General features: G+C 37.8%; 1 long non-coding RNA gene across 1 annotated transcript; it reads right to left on the reverse strand.

Annotated features, from left to right (window-relative positions):
- Positions 1–840: 840 nt before the first annotated feature.
- LOC136828782 (uncharacterized) lies at positions 841–2,305 on the reverse strand. The gene is made up of 3 exons (XR_010850224.1): positions 2,169–2,305; positions 1,575–1,683; positions 841–916 (listed from the first exon to the last, which is right to left on the reverse strand). It is a non-coding gene; the product is annotated as an uncharacterized lncRNA (long non-coding RNA).
- Positions 2,306–18,005: the final 15,700 nt, after the last annotated feature.

The following is an 18,005-nucleotide window of genomic DNA, read 5'->3' on the forward strand; positions in this document are numbered from 1 at the left end:
AAATGTAATGTAACTGCAAGATGTTGTATAATTCTTTAGATGAACCCTATTCTTTAGATGAACCCTAATCATATGGAACAACCCCACATGGGCATTTGTGTAAAAAGTAACTTTAAAACTTCTTTCATGGACAGACACTTTCATTTCACGCTCTGTGATAGTGAACATACTATTTAACTACACAACTCGTAACAGGAATATTGGATCGATAGTAACTGGTATAGAAATTGGTGCATACAAATTTTATTAATAAAGAAATTTTAAACGAATTTAAAATCCAGGTAGTTAAAACTGCATCCCCAAAACAGAACTTTGGTACCAATAATAAAGATGAATACCAGTGAATCTGATTAATAGCCTTCAAGCCAAGAACCATGAAATTGATGTTGCTTTCACAGTGCTTCCAGGGCTGTCTGATGGCCAAACTTTGCCTTTGCTTTCACAGAGCTTACAGGGCTGCTTGTTGGCCAAATATGCCGCTGCTTTCAGTGTTACCCGGGCAGTTTGGTGGCCAAACTTTGCTGTTGCTTTCGCAGGGCATCCAGGGAGGTTTGGTGGCCAAACTTAGCTGTTGATTTCACAGTGCTTCGAGGGATATTTGGTGGCTAAAATTTGCGGTTGCTTTCAGTGCTTCCATGGTTGCTTGGTGGTCAAACATTGCTGTTGCTTTCACAGTGCTTCCAGGGGTGTTTGGTGGCCAAACTATGCTGCTGCTTTCACAAAGTTCCAGGGCTGTTTGGTGGCCAAACATTGCTGTTGCTTCCACAATGCTTCCAGGACTGTTTGGTAGCCAAACTTTGTTGCTGCTTTCACAATGCTTCCAGGGCTGTTTGGTGGCCAAACTTTGCTTTCATAATGCTTCCAGGGCCGTTTAGTGGTTAAACTTTGTTGCTCTGGATAATCCCACATGCATAACCTGTAATTAAAAGGTACTGTTACTGAAGTTTACCCGAAACACTCTTTCAGTGCGTCTAGTCTTGTAAACCTAGTTTAAGACTAATAAATTTTAACATCCTTAGTTTGCTTTACCATGAATTTAACCATGAATTAAAAAGTCAACTTTAAGCTTATTTTGCCACAAATCTCACTAAGGTTTTTTAAAAAATACTGGGAAAGTAACATTGAAAAACTAAATTGAAATTCAAGCAGCCTCAACACTTCAAAACAAAACTGAAGTACTTTAAATTAGTTTGAATGAAAAACTTAAAAAAGTAAATTTGAATTTAAGTAATTTGGAATTTGTGAACCAAATATGACAGCGTGGTAAAAAAAGTTAACTGAAGTTACAACTCAGGTTTTCAAAGAAGTCTGACGAAAGAAAATTTTAAAAAACTAAATCTACACTAACCAGCTTTTTGAATATTGAGTGTGTGTGTGTGTGTGTGTGTGTGTGTGTGTGTGTGTGTGTGTGTGTGTGTGTGTGTGTGTGTGCAAGCCCCCCTCTGACGTACGGTAGACAAGTCTACCGTACGCCAGAGGAGCTCCTCCCCACTTCAGGGGACCGCCCCTGAAGGGGGAGGATTAGCTTGCAAGGTGTTTGGTGCGAGTTTACTAAAAAGAGGAAAGTCTCTTACCTTTTGTTTTAGAAATAAGCCATAGTTACGGATATAATCCTGGGATATCACTAGGTCCAAGATTCCTGGTTTGACCGAAATGAAGCTGAAGTTGTCCATATGCAGAAATCTGAAAAAGTGATATCAAACATCAGAACTGGAATCTAAAAATATAATCCAGTTAATAAAAATGTCAAATTCGATCTAGTAAAAACCAGTTTTTGATTAAATTTCCGATGTTTTTGTTCGTAAAATTTTGTTTAGTAACGTAAAAGCTTTGTTCAGCTCTCAAGGAATAACTATCATTGATCATTTACATACAAAAATGCGTTTGAAAGACTGTCGCATAGATTCAATAAAACTATTTTAAGATCAGTAAACGAAGTTGCATTTTTAATAATTAAAATATGAAATGTTAAAGAATTCTATATATCCAGTATAATATAGGGTGTAGTAAAACAAGAATTAAAAATTACAACCACCTCATTAGCCTACACTAACATGAAATGTTGAAGACAAAGTTTTATCACTAGTTAAGCATGAAAAATAACTAACTCGTTAGCATGCTACATTATGCACGTATCAAATTAAAGGCAACGTTAAAAACATACTTACAGACGGACAACGATGTCCAAAAGTATTTATCAGAAATGAATTATACTGCATGCACGAACCTTAACACTGAACACCACTTTTATATATATTGGACTAACCGGATTTCGTGCTAATTTATAATGCCAACAAGACGTTTGCCTCCACGGGCCAAGGAGGAAGGAGCCCGGAAATATTTTCTTAGACTTGTCTGTCGTTCATTCAGCGACCACTAGATGGCACTGAACAAGAATGCATTCTGTCAAAATGTAAACAGAGCGTCAAAGATGTTTGATAAATTACGAATAAAAGATACTGAAATTCATTTTGTTAAGTGAAGTGATTCACGTATTATTAACCATTTTTTTATGTCCACTTTTGCAATATATTAATATAGTTTTACAAAATCTAAGTGAAAAGTTTCGACTTGAGTAGACTATTACAATCGTACAATAGGTTTTTTATATGAAGGCTACCAGCCTTTTAGATTAGTAAGAGACTAGATCTAACAGCTACTCTTACAATAGTTGAAAAAGGTCTCTCTCTCTCTCTCTCTCTCTCTCTCTCTGCTATCTCAGTATGCCTATTTGTCTGTTTGTCTCGCTACTCTTTCTCAGTCTCTCTCTCTCTCTCTCTCTCTCTCTCTCTCTCTCTCTCTCTATCTGTCGGTCCGTCAGTCTCCCTCTCTCACCCTCACTCTCTGCCTGTCGATTTATTTGCTCTCTCTCTCTCTCTCTCTCTCTCTCTCTCTGCTATCTCAGTATGCCTATTTGTCTGCTTGTCTCGCTACTCTTTCTTAGTCTCTCTCTCCGTCTCTCTCTCTCTCTCTCTCTCTCTCTCTCTCTCTCTCTCTCTCTCTCTCTCTCTGTCGGTCTGTCAGTCTCTCTCTCTCCCCCTCTCTCTCCCTCTCTCTCTCTCTGTCAGTCCGTCAGTCTCCCTCTCTCACTCTCACTCTGTCTGCCTGTTCATTTATTTGCCCTATCTCTCTCTCTCTCTCTCTCTCTCTCTCTCTCTCTCTCTCTCTCTCTCTCTCTCTCTCTCTCTCAATGCCTCTGATATTCAAAAACGTGTCCCATGCGCCTCAGAGCAACTACAGTGGATGTTGAAACATCTCCGCAGAGACTCTTAAACCGGAGCTGAAGCGAATTGCACACTTTTCGGTTCTTTTTGTGAAAAGTAATTTATTTTTGGGAATATTCTCCCAAAGTCGTATCCCGATGGGATATGGGCTTAAAATAAAGGATATTACACCGATTCCATCTGCAGTTCTCTCAGTGCTTAATTGGATCTCTCTCTCTCTCTCTCTCTCTCTCTCTCTCTCTCTCTCTCTCTCTCTCTCTCTCTCTCTCTCTCTCGCAGGAAACAATAACTGCAGTCAGAAATGGGCCATCTCTCTCATAATAAGACATTCATATTTTTTTTTAAAAAAGACCGTCTCTCTCTCTCTCTCTCTCTCTCTCTCTCTCTCTCTCTCTCTCTCTCTCTTTCCCCAGGTCTCTCCCAGGAAATACTTACTGCATTCAGATTTTCTCTCATTAAAAGACATTCATACTATTTCAAAAAACTCCCTTCTCTCTCTCTCTCTCTCTCTCTCTCTCTCTCTCTCTCTCTCTCTCTCTCTCAGGAAACACTTGCTGCATTCAGAAATAGGTCATCTCCCTCTCCCACCTTGTCTCTCATTACAAGATATCTAAACTGTTTTAAAAACGCCCTCCCTCTCTCTCTCTCTCTCTCTCTCTCTCTCTCTCTCTCTCTCTCTCTCTCTCTCTCTCTCTCTCAAAACGATATATGCTTTCAAAAAATAAAATAGAAGTTCCGAAGTATAGTTTTACAGAGAATGAAAATAGTAGTGCTAAAATCCGCTTATGATAAAATCTATCCCCCATCCTTTCTCTCTCTCTCTCTCTCTCTCTCTCTCTCTCTCTCTCTCTCTCTCTCTCTCTCTCTCTCTCTCTCTCTTCGCGATACCTTTCACTCCCTTACCATGACAAATCAAATGAAATTAGTTCCTCCACGCGTCTCCTCCAATCAGAGATCTCTTCAGCATCTCTGGGAATTCTACTGAACCTCGATTCGTCCCAGCATCTAATTAAGCTCGGTGGAAATATCGACAGTTCATTAAACATTCCGACGTCTATCGGGTGGAACTGGAAAGCTTTTAATCAATGATGCGCTGCTTGATCAAGCAGGGTGGGGTCTGTCTGTCTGTCTGTCTGTCTATCTGAGACACTACTTCTGCTCCAAAGTAGGTGCTTTCTCGACAGCAGAAGCTGTTGCTGTTACTGGATTTTGTTTTTCTTCTTCTAAAAAATGGCGCTGGAATTACTTCTTTTGCTTATTTTCTTGTATTTATTTAGTTAGTCCTGCTTTTTCTTTATCTAGGCGTTTGGTTGAATGGATATTCTACTATAATAAGATGATTCAGTTACTTTTGTATCCCTTCTGTGGCTGGTGGTATTAATTCCAGTTTCGTTTTCTTTTTCCAAACATGGTCTTAGTTCGTTGTTGTTGGTCAGTTGAGTCGTATGGAAATTCTTCTTCTACAATTTTTAGTAGGTTGTAAGTTGCTCTCACTTGGATTCTCGTTGGCTCGTTTAAGTGAATTTCCTTCTCTTTCCATTCTATGTTTCAGTCAATTTCCTTCCCTTTCCATACCGTGTTTCAGTGGATTTCCTTCCCTTTCCATTCTGTGTTTCAGTGAATTTCCTTCCCTTTCCATTCTATGTTTCAGTGGATTTCCTTCACTTTCCATTCTATGTTTCAGTGAATTTCCTTCACTTTCCATTTTATGCTTCAGTGAATTTCCTTCACTTTCCATTCTATGTTTCAGTGGATTTCCTTCACTTTCCATTCTATGTTTCAGTGGATTTCCTTCACTTTCCATTCTATGTTTCAGTGGATTTCCTTCACTTTCCATTCTATGTTTCAGTGAATTTCCTTCACTTTCCATTCTATGTTTCAGTGAATTTCCTTCCCTTTCCATTCTATGTTTTAGTGAATTTCCTTCCCTTTCCATTCTATGTTTCAGTGAATTTCCTTCCCTTTCCATTTTATGCTTCAGTGAATTTCCTTCCCTTTCCATTCTATGTTTCAGTGAATTTCCTTCACTTTCCATTTTATGCTTCAGTGAATTTCCTTCACTTTCCATTCTATGATTCAGTGAATTTCCTTCACTTTCCATTCTATGTTTCACTGAATTTCCTTCCCTTTCCATTCTATGGTTCACCTATTATGTCTTTCACCTCTACTTGGATTATTTGTTGTTCATTATTTTCTTTCCAGTTTCGTTCCACCTTCAGTGACATCGACCTGTCTCCTTATCACCCCCGCAGGGCTGGTGGTGGGGAGCACCGTTAGTGCACCTCATGTGGTGCACTGTAGGCATTACTTAAGGATTTTTGCAGCGTCCCTTCTACCCTTAGCTGTAACCCCTTTTATTTCTTTTAAAAGACGAGTTTTCCTCCCGTTACACTTTTCAAACCTTCTCACTGAGCAATTTCCCTTTCAGCGCTGAATGACCTCACAGGTCTCAGCGCTTGGCTTTTGGCCTAAATTCTGTATTCTATTCTATTCTTCTCTCCTTGTCTGTCCTTCTGTTTTCCTTGGTTTTGGAGATCTCTGGATTTAGTCAGATTCCCCACCTCTCTCTCTCTCTCTCTCTCTCTCTCTCTCTCTCTCTCTCTCTCTCTTTCTCTCCCATTCTGTCCTCGCCAAGAAACTGATCCTACTCTTAACGTGACGTTCCTATTGTGTCCCTGTCAGTTGGTTTCAAAGGAAACTTCGAAAAACAACAACAAAAATAAAAATATGAAAAAAGGTTGGAGACTGTCTATCGTCTGTTCTACGAGGCCAAAGACAAGAGTGGTCTAATTCATGCTTCAAAAGCAGTTGCAACATTTTAGTATATAATATGTAGTACCATAAAAATATCTGCTATCAAATTAAATGTAAACAAAAATCACTCCTACATTTTTCCAGCGTTTGGAAAATTATTTATTTTTCCTCAGCTTTCCTCGGCATACAAATACAAGAATTTGTGCGTAGGTGTTTAATGGAATATTGTCTAATTAATCGTAGGGTAGCCACCTCTACATTTTTCCAGCAATTGGAAAACACTTTCTAACTTTCTTTTGCTCAGTTTTCCTCAGCATACAAATACAAGAATGTATGCATGGGTGTGTAATAAAATATTATCTGACAAATTAACCGTAGAGTAGCCACTTCTGCATTTTTCCAGCAATTGGAAAATTTCTCTTTCCCAGCTTTTCTTTTCACACAAATACATGAAGATGCGATAAGGATTATGTTTGCAAACCTGTGTAAAAGTCACTCATACATTTTTCCAGTAACTGGAAAACTTTCTTCTTTGTCCCAGTTTTCCTCGTCACACAAATACATGGATGTGTGCATAGGCTTATGACGTTTGCAAACCTGTGTAAAAGTCACTCATACATTTTTCCAGTAACTGGAAAACTTTCTTCTTGTCCCAGTTTTCCTCGTCACACAAATACATGGATGTGTGCATAGGCTTATGACGTTTGCAAACCTGTGTAAAAGTCACTCATACATTTTTCCAGTAACTGGAAAACTTTCTTCTTGTCCCAGTTTTCCTCGTCACACAAATACATGGATGTGTGCATAGGCTTATGACGTTTGCAAACCTGTGTAAAAGTCACTCATACATTTTTCCAGTAACTGGAAAACTTTCTTCTTTGTCCCAGTTTTCCTCGTCACACAAATACATGGATGTGTGCATAGGCTTATGACGTTTGCAAACCTGTGTAAAAGTCACTCATACATTTTTCCAGTAACTGGAAAACTTTCTTCTTTGTCCCAGTTTTCCTCGTCACACAAATACATGGATGTGTGCATAGGCTTATGACGTTTGCAAACCTGTGTAAAAGTCACTCATACATTTTTCCAGTAACTGGAAAACTTTCTTCTTGTCCCAGTTTTCCTCGTCACACAAATACATGGATGTGTGCATAGGCTTATGACGTTTGCAAACCTGTGTAAAAGTCACTCATACATTTTTCCAGTAACTGGAAAACTTTCTTCTTTGTCCCAGTTTTCCTCGTCACACAAATACATGGATGTGTGCATAGGCTTATGACGTTTGCAAACCTGTGTAAAAGTCACTCATACATTTTTCCAGTAACTGGAAAACTTTCTTCTTTGTCCCAGTTTTCCTCGTCACACAAATACATGGATGTGTGCATAGGCTTATGACGTTTGCAAACCTGTGTAAAAGTCACTCATACATTTTTCCAGTAACTGGAAAACTTTCTTCTTGTCCCAGTTTTCCTCGTCACACAAATACATGGATGTGTGCATAGGCTTATGACGTTTGCAAACCTGTGTAAAAGTCACTCATACATTTTTCCAGTAACTGGAAAACTTTCTTCTTGTCCCAGTTTTCCTCGTCACACAAATACATGGATGTGTGCATAGGCTTATGACGTTTGCAAACCTGTGTAAAAGTCACTCATACATTTTTCCAGTAACTGGAAAACTTTCTTCTTTGTCCCAGTTTTCCTCGTCACACAAATACATGGATGTGTGCATAGGCTTATGACGTTTGCAAACCTGTGTAAAAGTCACTCATACATTTTTCCAGTAACTGGAAAACTTGCTTCTTTGTCCCAGCTTTCCTCGTCACACAAATACATGGTGTGATTAGGCTTATGACGTTTACAAACCCATGTGTGTGTGTATGTTTGCGTGTGTAGGTGTGTGTGTATGTGTGTGTGTAGGTGTGTGTCAGATTTATGTAAAACTCCAAACACGCATACACGTCGTATCTTGCCGTAGACAACCCAACGCGAAGAACATTCGCGAGGGACGTCGCTGGCAGACAGGCAATTGCTTCCCGCTCTCTGAAATGTGGCTTTGGGATTCCGACGCGAAAGCTTTTCCAGTTTGCACGGGATTTGGGAAGAGGGAGATTTTTTTTTTCCTCGCTGCTGGAAATGTGGGAAGAGGGGAGAACTGTTCCTTTTCGTTTTCTGTAATAGAAAACTTTATCTGTCTGTCCGCACTTTTTCTGTCAGCACTTTTTCTGCCCAAGCTTTTTCTGTCCGCCCTCAGATCTTAAAAACTACTGAGGCTAGAGGGCTGCAAATTGGTATGTTGATCATCCACCTTCCAATCATCTAACATACCAAATTGCAGCCCTCTAGCATCAGTAGTTATTATTTTATTTAATGCTAAAGTTAGCCATAAACTTACGTCTGGCAACGATATAGGACGGGCCATCAACGTGCAGCGAGTAAAGTTTCATGGGCCGCGGATCATAAAGCATTATGTCGAGACCACCAAAAGATAGATCTATTTTCGGTGGGCTTGATTACACGCTGCACAGAAAACTCGATTGCACCGAAGAAACTTTGGAGCATTTTTACTTTTTAATTTTTTTTCTTTTAGGGGGGAAACGTTAAACACCTTTCCCGTTAGGGAGAATGTGACACGGAAGATTTTTCCTTTAAGAAAGGTGGTTAGAACGGAAGGGACTTTCCTCGTCACAAGGAAGATTGAAAGAAAGGTGGAAAGAGGCTAAACCTTTTCATTCTTAGAAAGGTGGAAAGAAGTTAAACCTTTCCATTCGTGGAAAGGTGGAAAGTGACAGATTTTCTATTATAGAAAATGGGAATAGGGCTATCTTTTTCGTTACGGGAAAGATGAAAGTGATAGTTGAAGAAATTTTTCCGTTTGCACAAAAGAGAAAAGAATAAAAATTTACCCTATTTTAAAAAAAGTAAGAAATGCGTATAATCAAGGACACCGAAAATAGATCTACCTTTCGGTGGTATCGGTATAATGTTGTATGAGCCACGGCCCATGAAACATTAACCACTGCCTGGTGGTGGCCTATCCTATATCATTGCAAGACGCACGATTATGACTAACTTTAACCTTAAATAGAATAAAATTTACTGAGGCTAGAGGGCTGCAGATTGGTATATTTGATGATTGGAGGGTGGTTGATCAACGTGCCAATTTGCAGCCTTCTAGCCTTAGTAGTTTCTAAGATCTGAGGGCGGGTAGGAAAAGAGAAAAAGTGCGGACGGACAGACAAAGCCGGCACAATAGTTTTCTTTCACAGAAAACTAAAAAGCAAGGAAGGTACACACACACACACGCACACATCTCACTCTTGGAAAGTCTGAGAGAGGGAGATAAATCCAGTTACTGGAATGACTACAGGAGGAACTTTGCATTTTGCAGGAGTCATCGGAAGCTTTTTTTTTTTTTTTAAGTTTTAAAAGGTTGGAAGTTTATCATCCCCATTACTCAAGAGATAGAAATCGAAAAATTCTATCACATACTGTAAATTTGGAATTGGAATCGGAATTGGAATATAGAGTTTAGGCCAAAGGCCAAGCACTGGGACCTATGAGGTCATTCAGCGCTGGAAAGGAAATTGAGAGTTAGGTTTGAAAAATGTAACAGGAAGAAAACCTCGCAGTTGCACTATGAATCAACTGTTAGGAGAGGGTGGATAGCAAGATGGAAGAAAGATAATATGAACGGAGGTAGAGTAAAAGGAACGAAAGGGGTTACAGAAAGGTGCCGCAGGGACGCTGCAAAGAACCTTAAGGAATGCCTACACTGTTCCTCGTGAGGTGCACTGACGGCACTACCTCTCTACGGGTTACTGTAAATTTGGAAATAGAGGAATTTTACCCTTACTGGAAAGTTGAGAGGAGAAAGAGTTTTCCAGTTATTGGAAAAATGAGGAGGGATGATTTTAACTCACTAGGAAACTGACAACATGGGAACTTTTCTTGTCCTTAGAGAGACTGGAACAGCGGGACTTTTCCAGTGAAAATGGAAGGAGCTGGGAACGATGATCATCAAGGATGATGAAAATTGTGTAATGAGAGGGGTCTGATGAGGCCAGGATTAGACAGATATGAATACTTTCGGCAAATAGGCGGCTATAAGGGAGAGGAAATACTGTCAGTGACGCTGAGATTTTGCAAAAAAAAAAAAACAAAACAAAACAAAACAAATACACACACACACACACACACACACACATATATATATATATATATATATATATATATATATATATATATATATATATATATATATATATATATATATATAAAAATATTATATATATATACACATATCTATATATACATACATATACACACACATATACATATATGTACTGTATATACTGTAGATATGTATATATATATAACATGCGTGAGTGCTGGTATGTACATGTGCGTGTTAAATATGTATATAATTATAAATCACACACACACACACACACACAAAACACACACACACACACACACACACACACACACACACATATATATATATATATATATATATATATATATATATATATATATATATATATACATGCATACACACACATATATACATACATTCATATTACACCTTCATACATCCAATGCAAAAAAAATACAAGAAATGATTTTGTTTTTCCCCTTGAATAACGATCTGATCTGAGAGAGACTCCATACCTTTGCTTACCCTTTCCTCATACACTTCCCCCCTTCTACGTAATGGGGTTATCTCAGCTTATGGAGTTTCCTCACAGTATAAACAAGACGAAGTGAACGTATCTGTCCCCTCGCCTCTTTTCATTATCACCAAAATGGGTATTTACCCTTCCGTCATCTTCAGCAGCTTCTCTTCTTCTTCTTCTTCTTCTTCTTCTTCTTCTTCTTCTTCTTCTTCTTCTTCTTCTTCTTCTTCTTCTTCCTTATTGTATATTCCTTTATGGCCTCAACAGGTGATGGCTGATGCTTACTAATCTTCATTCCCTTAATAACCCAGTTCTTCTTTCTTTTTTTTCTCTTCTTCCACTTCTTCTCCTTCCCTATTATACAGTATATCCTTTATGTCCTCAACAGGTTATGGCTGATGTTCACTAATCTTCATTATCTTCCTAGTCTAATTCTTCATCTTCCTTTCATTAAATCTTCACCTGAAAACCCTTGGGGACAGAGCTAAAAGACTTCAATAAATCCAAGATGCCTCTAAAGGGAAATCAGCCTGCAAAGAGAGAGAGAGAGAGAGAGAGAGAGAGAGAGAGAGAGAGAGAGAGAGAGAGAGAGAGAGAGAGAGAACTCATAGGAACAGGTGATAAATGAATTAACATGAAGGAATATGAATGCAGAGAAAATATAACCGATACTCCTGAACTCAGCAGACGTCAGCTGCAGCAGAGAGCAGGAATGAATTTGCTCCTCGCTTAAACGTCTGGAGATCAGATGATTCCACAACTGCATTAGGCAAGCTGTAACATATTTCAGTTGTAGCCAACATAAAATTCCTACGAGCAGACTGAGTAGCATTAAACCTGATGCTAGAAAACGGCACACTGGTGTGAGGTATTCTTAATTCCCCTTCAGAATAACATCCTGTCGTTGCACATTTACTGCATATTGATGTTGCTGTTCATGGAATCTGGTTGCTCTCGGCAGGAAAAGGGGATCAGGGATCAATTGTGAATATGAAAGATCTCTATTAAAATACAACTTAGGAAAAAGTGACAAACTGGAGGCCATCTGATTCTGACCACGAAGACTCTCATGAAACATGACCAGCTCTGATTTTTTGAAATCGGCATAAAATCCAGATACCAGACACCGACCTACAACCTCTCCAAGGGGGAGCATCCTGTAGGGTAACACACGGACCCACACACACCGTTCATCTCACCTGGCCCGCTAATCTCCTCACAGCGAGATCTACGCGCGCCGAGCGCACGCGTACAAGAAACACGGCAGATGTCACGCATCCTCTGTACATATATTCATGTTCATATTATTGTTTTGTTAAATGTTTCATTCTTAGCGTAAGCACTACAATGCCAGCATTCCAGGTATATGTATCATATCTTTAGTCATGTTTTGTATACCAATTTATGCGCATCTCTCCGTCCTCCAACAAACACAGTTGGTTGTACTCTAACCTCTGTCTTGCCCGCCTCGTGTCAGGCACTGCATTTCCACTCGCAAGAGCTATTGACCTGTCTGTTTATTGTTTGAATAAATTAGTAAGTTGGTAGACGCAGTCTCTTACTCATGCCTTCGCTACAATATATTTTGACGTAAGGTTTTCACAGGATCAAAAAACTGTTCGTAAGTAAATGCACAGCATTACTTTGTCAACTTCTTTCTGGAGTTTTTCTTCAAAGGAAGAACAGAGATCATATGTAGACCTGTCAACTGGTTCAAGTCCCTTTACTTAATTACCTTCATTCATATTATCTTTCTTCCATCTTGCTATCCAGCCGTTCTTAACAATTATCTCATAGTGCAACTGCGAGGTTTTCCTCCTGTTACACCTTTCAAATCTCCTTTACTCTCAATTTTCGTTTCAGCTCTGAATAACCTCATAGGTCCCAGCGCTTGGCCTTTGGCCTAAATCTTATATTCCTATCCTTCCTTCCTATACTTTACTTAATCAAGATTCTCGGGTAAGACGATCAACGCAGTAAGGAAACTTAATTAAGAAGATTAATCCATGGCTGATTAATCGTTAAAACAAATAACAAACGTATTTTGAATCCTACAGTCTATGAATGAAGCCCAAATTCTTATAACTTTTTGCGCATACTGCATGCAAATCTAACATTCTCAATTTTAAAAAGGTGTTTTCTTCTGCTTATGTGGCACTGTTATATTTTAACATGGTGAAACTTGAACTTTCATACCTTATTTTTATTTATCAAATCTTGTTAAATATTATTATTAATATTATTATTATTATGCAGAAGATGAACCCTATTCATACGGAACAGGCGTACAGGGGCCATTGCCTCGAAATTCAAACTTCCAAAGAATACGATGGTGTTCATTAGGAAGAAGTTACAGAAGGTAATGGCAAATGCAGAAGGAAGAAACCACTTATTAGCAAACAAAGATAAATAAACAAATCAATAAATAAACAGATAACAAGATCAGTAAGATATTAAAAGTACAAAGGGGAACGGTTTTAGGGTAGTCATGTATGAAAGTAATTCAGGTCGAGAAAAAATAACCACTTTTGCAGACCATCAGAAACCCGGGGAAACTGATTCCATGGCCACCTGAATATTCACTTTTTCATAGCATTTTCGCGAACTTCTAGACATCACAGTGCGATGGAGAACATGAACTCCGTTCTCATGACCACCTCCACATGACACCAGAGAAAATACAATTCAAAAATTAACAAGAAAATACACAAGAAAATGGATCGCCCACGAATACGTGGTAAACAGCGTACGTAAGATTTTTTTGGGGGGTAACATCCGGGAATCACGAAACACTCCCCTTCTTATGAAGCCCTGGGAAAGACCAGATGGTTTCCAAGAGAGAGAGAGAGAGAGAGAGAGAGAGAGAGAGAGAGAGAGAGAGAGAGAGAGAGAGAGAGAGAGAATTATGACAGCAATGGTAAAGACAAAACAAAAGCGAGGAGAGAGAGAGAGAGAGAGAGAGAGAGAGAGAGAGAGAGAGAGAGAGAGAGAGAATTATGACAGCAATGGTAAAGACAAAGCAAAAGCGACGAAGGAGGTATAGAGAGAGAGAGAGAGAGAGAGAGAGAGAGAGAGAGAGAGAGAATTATGACAGCAATGGTAAAGACAAAGCAAAAGCGAGGAAGGAGGTATAGAGTGAGAGAGAGAGAGAGAGAGAGAGAGAGAGAGAGAGAGAGAGAGAGAGAGAGAGAGAGAGGTCTGTCAAAAACAATATAAAGGAGAGAAATTGTGTAGAGAAGAAATTTTTGGGACGTTTTCCCAAGGAGATGCGGGTTAACTCAAAGAAAAGTCTGAGATCTCACGAAACATGCGAAAATAATTATGTGCTACAATCAATATTAGTAAACATCATCGCTTTCCGATCTGTAAAGGATATGGTACAATACACAAGTCATTGATGAAAATAGCGGTTAAAAGTACGCATGATAAATAAATTACACACACATATATATATATATATATATATATATATATATATATATATATATATATATATATATATATATATGTATATGCATATATATATATAAATATATATATATATATATATATATATATATATATATATATATTTGTATATATATATATATATATATATATATATATATATATATATACAAATATACATATATATATATATATATATATATATATATATATATATATATATATATATATATATATATATATATATATATATATATATATATACATATATATAACCTTTCTCTTTGGGAGAAACTTTCTTGAAACTTCAATACACTCTCGTCTTGTAAAGGGACGTAAAGTGTTCCCATAGTGTTGTTTTAAATGTCCTTTTTCATTATTGCTTTCGTGGCTTGTCAATTGTTCTTTCGTTTATTCTTTTATACTTCTTTCCCTATCTTGACCTCTGAGCCTTCTTTTTCGTAATACGGGAAAGGAACTCTATTGCTTCATGAAAATATTTAATATCTCAGAAACAGTCTCGCTGTGATGCAAAGGACTTACTGAATTTTTCTTTATTTATTCATTGTCAGGAAAGGGGTATCAAAGATTTATACTATTATTATTATTATTATTATTATTATTATTATTATTATTATTATTATTATTATTATTATTATGTTTCTTGAGAAAGATTTTTCTTTTGCAAACAGAGCGAGTGAACGAGAGACGTAGATGAATTTTTGCGATGAAAAGGAATTAAATATCAATATAGAGAGAAATATTTAACGTAGTGTTCAAGGTATAGGCCTAATAAAGTGTCTATGTGAGTAATCATTTAGAGATTCATTTAAACACGCCTGAGAGAAAACCCTAAAACCGGATCAACTTTTATATTTATTACTCGTTGAAAGTTTCCCCTTCCCTTATCTCAGTGGTTCTCAAACTGGAGGTAATTACCCTTGGGGGGGGCGGTTAATGAAGCCGTTTCTGGGGGGTAACGAGGCACTTTCTAAAAGTAATAGTTCTTCGGAGTAAAATTCAATAATTTGAATTTTTTGTCAAAGGAATAATGTCTAAAATCTAACTTCTTTATTTCTTGAGACGAGTAAAAGTATAATTAATTTCTTACATATAAAACGCTTTAGTAATTAAGCATTCCACTATTTTCCTTTCTTTTATATCATAACTTTACATAGCTGAAGAGGAATGGGGTAGGGGTCATGGTGATCTATCTCGCCACTGGCGGGGGAAGGGGGTAACGATTCCAAAAAATTTGAGAACCAATGCCTTATCTCCTCTCTCTCTCTCTCTCTCTCTCTCTCTCTCTCTCTCTCTCTCTCCTCCCCCTTTCCCTGTTCGAAAAGAGTGGTTCCCTACCCACTTCCTCCCTTCTCTCCCATTCACCTATACCTCTCAAACCTCTTCCTTTGAACCAATGGCTCTCAGAATTCTTTGCCAACCTCAAAGAGGTAGTTTGAACGTCCTCTTTGGAGGCCCATAAAAGCATTGATTTCTTCGATAGATGAGGAATGCTCGAGAGGAGATTCTGGTGGTGGGAAAGAATAAGGATAAAGAGGGGAATAGGAGGAAATCTGGAGTGAGAGAAAGAATAAGGATAAAGAGGGGAATAGGAGGAAATCTGGAGTGAGAGAAAGAATAAGGATAAAGAGGGGAATAGGAGGAAATCGGGAGTGAGAGAAAGAATAAGGATAAAGAGGGGAATAGGAGGAAATCGGGAGTGAGAGAAAGAATAAGGATAAAGAGGGGAATAGGAGGAAATCGGGAGTGAGAGAAAGAATAAGGATAAAGAGGGGAATATGAGGAAATCTGGAGTGAGAGAAAGAATAAGGATAAAGAGGGGAATAGGAGGAAATCTGGAGTGAGAGAAAGAAGGAGGATAGAAAGGGGAATAGAAGGAAATAGAAATGAGAGAGAGAATGAGGATAAAGAAGGGAATAGGAGGAAATCTGGAGTGGAAAGAAGGAAGAATGAGGATAAAGAAGGGAACAGGAGGAAATCTGGGGTGGAAAGGAGGAAGAATGGAGAAGAAGAAGAAGGAATGATTTAGGAGACGATGGGAAGCTGGAGAAGAAGTCGGAAATCTGGAGGAATTAAAGAAAGTTTCAAGGGCAGAGAATGCTGGAGAAGCAAGCAAGGAAGGAAGGAAGGTTCAATTAGGAAAGAAGAACGAATGGAAGAGGAAGAAAAATAAAAAATCGACAAAAACAAAAATGGTGAGCTAGGAACTCGCTATCTAGATTCACGGGCGTGGAGGTTGTTCCTAAATGTAGTGAAGTATATTTCAGAGAGAGAGAGAGAGAGAGAGAGAGAGAGAGAGAGAGAGAGAGAGAGAGAGAGAGAGAGAGAGAGAGAGAGTCATTCATTTGTTCAGTTAAAGTCAAGCATACATAGCTCGGATACTCCCTAAATGTTTGAATGTCAGTTTTGTATTTAAATATGCAGAAGGAGGACTGTTTTTTCTGTATATATATATGTATATACATATATATATATATACATATATATATATAATATGTATATATATATTATGTATATATATATATATATATATATATATATATATATATATATATATATATATATATATATATATATATATATATATATGATTAGGCATAAATAAAGAATCAATTACCTAGGCGGAAATGCAGAGGAATAAGTATAAGAAGAAATATCTGAGAGAGAGAGAGAGAGAGAGAGAGAGAGAGAGAGAGAGAGAGAGAGAGAGAGAGAGAGAGAGAGGGGGAGAAAGGCGGGGGTTGTGGGGGATTTCATCCATACCTCCATTAAGGACCATTTCAACTCAATGGATTTATCAGATCACAACTTCGGAGTCTCTCACTGGGGGATTACTACGGGCGTAGGATTCTCCTACGCTAGGATTTCCATTCAATTAGGATGGTTATAGAAATCATTCTCCGGAACTAATTGGTTTGAAGGATTTAATGACTCGATAACTCTCACTGGCGTAGCGGCAGCTGTGGTCATCGACTCTGAAAACCGGTCTGTTTGTTTGAAAGTCGAGTTTTGCTGAGAAATTTGGACTTAATTGACTGCCTCTCCTTCAAATTAGGGAAGTCAAAGGATTCGAGGAGTGTAAAAGGAGGTGAGGAATTCCGCAATGCGCGGAGGACTCCTCAGTCCGATTTCAACACAGCATTCTGAGTAATCTTAATTTTTAATAAAATGTTTGAAAAGGACTTCCTCTCCTTCAGATTAGGTAAGTCAAAGAATTCACCAAGTGCGGAAGGAGATGAGGAATTCCGCAATAAGCGGATAATTCCTCAGTCCGATTTCCGAACAGCCTCTGTGTAATTTTAGTTTTTGCCAACATTTTTTTTCCAGGATACTTAGAGTTAATTGGCTTCCTCCTTTTCAAATTAACATAGCCAAAGGATTCACGATATCCAGAAGGAGCTGAGGAATTCCGCAGTGCGCCGAGGATTCCTCAGTCCGATTTCAGCACGGCATCCTGTGAAAACCAAATTCATAAAAGATTTCTTACCAAATAAAAAATTAACGAATTTGTTTTTTTTGTTCATTAAGATAAAAAATAATAAAAGATTTTGTTTTTCTCTTCATGAAGATAAAAACTGATAAACGATTTTTTCAAAAATAAAATTCTTAACGATTTTATGCTTTTCCGTTTACTAGGGTGATAGAAAACTGCATCAAATAAAAACGTTGCTTAAAATATTTTGAGAAATTTGAATTTATTTCCTAAATTTTAATGGCTGAGTTTCTTTCACAGAAGATTTCTATATCTATACTGTTTGTGTGTATGTGAGTTTGTGCGTGAATACTCATTTGTATTGCCATGTTTATTATTATCATTATTATTATTATTATTATTATTATTATTATTATTATTATTATTATTATTCAGAAGATGAAGAACC

This window comes from Macrobrachium rosenbergii, chromosome 43, assembly GCF_040412425.1.
Source record: "Macrobrachium rosenbergii isolate ZJJX-2024 chromosome 43, ASM4041242v1, whole genome shotgun sequence".
Taxonomy (NCBI): Eukaryota; Metazoa; Arthropoda; class Malacostraca; order Decapoda; family Palaemonidae; genus Macrobrachium; species Macrobrachium rosenbergii.